At 55.5% G+C, this 2500-nt stretch overlaps 1 non-coding gene across 1 annotated transcript in view; it reads left to right on the top strand.

Moving 5' to 3' along the window:
- Positions 1-2265: 2265 nt before the first annotated feature.
- Positions 2266-2500, top strand: part of LOC126149254 (small subunit ribosomal RNA) — a 1909-nt gene continuing 1674 nt past the window's right edge. The window contains exon 1 of the ribosomal RNA XR_007530754.1: positions 2266-2500. This exon is cut by the window's right edge and continues 1674 nt beyond it. This is a non-coding gene — a ribosomal RNA (small subunit ribosomal RNA).

The raw sequence follows: 2500 nt of genomic DNA, 5'->3' as shown, positions 1-2500 counted from the left end.
AACCCAGTTTGTACCTTAACCTAACCTATGTCACCTTAACCTAACCTATGTCACCTTAACCTAACCTATGTCACCTTAACCTAACCTATGTCACCTTAACCTAACCTATGTCACCTTAACCTAACCTATGTCACCTTAACCTAACCTATGTCACCTTAACCTAACCCATCTTGCACCTTAACCTAACCTATGTCGCCTTAACCTAACCTCTGTTGCACCTTAACCTAACCTGTGTTGCACCTTAACCTAACCTGTGTTGCACCTTAACCTAACCTGTGTTGCACCTTAACCTAACGCAATTTGCACCGCAATGTAACGCAATTTGCACCGCAATGTAATGCAATTTGTACCGCAATCTACCCCAAGTTGTACCGCAATCTACCCCAAGTTGTACCGCAATCTACCCCAAGTTGTACCGCAATCTACCCCAAGTTGTACCGCAATCTACCCCAAGTTGTACCGCAATCTACCCCAAGTTGTACCGCAATCTACCCCAAGTTGTACCGCAATCTACCCCAAGTTGTACCGCAATCTACCCCAAGTTGTACCGCAATCTACCCCAAGTTGTACCGCAATCTACCCCAAGTTGTGCCGCAATCTACCCCAAGTTGTGCCGCAATCTACCCCAAGTTGTGCCGCAATCTACCCCAAGTTGTGCCGCAATCTACCCCAAGTTGTGCCGCAATCTACCCCAAGTTGTGCCGCAATCTACCCCACGTTGTGCCTTAACCTAACCCACGTTGTGCCTTAACCTAACCCACGTTGTGCCTTAACATAACCCACGTTGTGCCTTAACATAACCCACGTTGTGCCTTAACCTAACCCACGTTGTGCCTTAACCTGCTCTGTAAATGGCATATGACACGTTACATTAATGTATTGTTGTCCAACCGCAACCCGCTCAGAATGTTGTGTACACAGCTACGTGTCATCTCCCCATAACAGCTGTATTGCAGTGTGGTACGCCATAGAGACGTGTGGGAGTAATGGACGCAGTGGATGGCGATCAGCATGAGCCGTCTGTTCATGTAGTGGCGCGTGTATGCAGACATAGTAGTCTCTTCTCACACAATGTGATAGCACGGTGTCCCGCGTTCCACATCTGCGACATGCTACAGAGGCCGGTTGACAGTTCGTCGCGCAATGGACATCGCATACGTACGGGGGCACCTTCCACGTGCCCTCTAGTCGGGCACATTTTGTTGCGTGGATGTGAGCGGATGTAGTGTGTCTTGACACCTGACAGGCAGGCATGCAATAATAGTTGACTTTGCAAACGGGGATGGACGTGGACGTGTACGTTTACTGGTGACGTTACGCAAATGAACAACTGGTAACCCGTTGTGGTGCGGTTGATCTTGCTGGAGGTACATCTGTGAGGGCAACGATCGGTACAGCTATGACGCGGTTGTGTCAGCGATACCCACCACACCAATGAACGTGAATGTGGATCTGGGTGTGAAGCGATACGCGGCTGTGGGTGGGTGGGACTGTCCCCGGCCGGTGAGGGGGGGGCCGCCCGGCGTGCTGGCCGCGCGGTGCGTGGGCGCACGCGCTACAGCCGGCTGGTGGGGGCGCCCAGTGGCAGGCGCGCCGGCCGACGGACGCGGCAGGCGGCGCAGCTGCGCGCCGGGGCACCCTGCGCGCGGCGCCGTGCAGCCAAAGTGGGTCCTCGCCGGCCCGGTGCGAAGCGCGGTGGACATCTGCAGTGTGCTGGTCCGATTGAGGACTGTGTGCGTTGAGGATGCGCCGCCGCCCGGCACTCGGCGCCGCGACGCCGTCTGCTGCTCGGTCGCCCCAGCGGTTCTCGCTGGTGGTTTGTATCGCAGTTGTGCAGACGTGTTGGCACGTGCGCTGTGCTGGGAGAGTTCGCTTCGGCACCCACGTGGGGCCTATGCCCTTCTGTGGCGCTGGCGTTGGAGCTGCCGGTCACCGTAGGTGGCGCGTGTTGTCTCCCGCCGGCAATGCCACGACAGCACGCTCCCGGGCCTCTGTCGGCAGCGGCAAGCTCAGTTGGGAGCACGGGTGGTCGCACCTAAAGCGTCTACTCGCCTAACTCCGGGCGATTGCGCCTCTCTCGAACCCGACCAAGTACTTAGGACGGCGCTGCGCGCCGCCGGGACCTGAGAGGGTTTCGAGGTGTATTGTGCAGGGGAGCTCAGCCTCCTCCTGTTTGCAGAATAATTGAGCGGACGCTTGCGTGTTCGCGCGGGCCCCCGGGACACACTCCCGGGCGGCCGGCTGCTCAGCTCTAGTTGACGCAGCTCCCTGGTTGATCCTGCCAGTAGTCATATGCTTGTCTCAAAGATTAAGCCATGCATGTCTCAGTACAAGCCGCATTAAGGTGAAACCGCGAATGGCTCATTAAATCAGTTATGGTTCCTTAGATCGTACCCACGTTACTTGGATAACTGTGGTAATTCTAGAGCTAATACATGCAAACAGAGTCCCGACCAGAGATGGAAGGGACGCTTTTATTAGATCAAAACCAATCGGTCGG

This window comes from Schistocerca cancellata, unplaced genomic scaffold (genome assembly GCF_023864275.1).
Source record: "Schistocerca cancellata isolate TAMUIC-IGC-003103 unplaced genomic scaffold, iqSchCanc2.1 HiC_scaffold_919, whole genome shotgun sequence".
Taxonomy (NCBI): Eukaryota; Metazoa; Arthropoda; class Insecta; order Orthoptera; family Acrididae; genus Schistocerca; species Schistocerca cancellata.
Note: the sequence above shows the minus strand (reverse complement) of the source record. Positions and strands in the feature narration are given on the sequence as shown.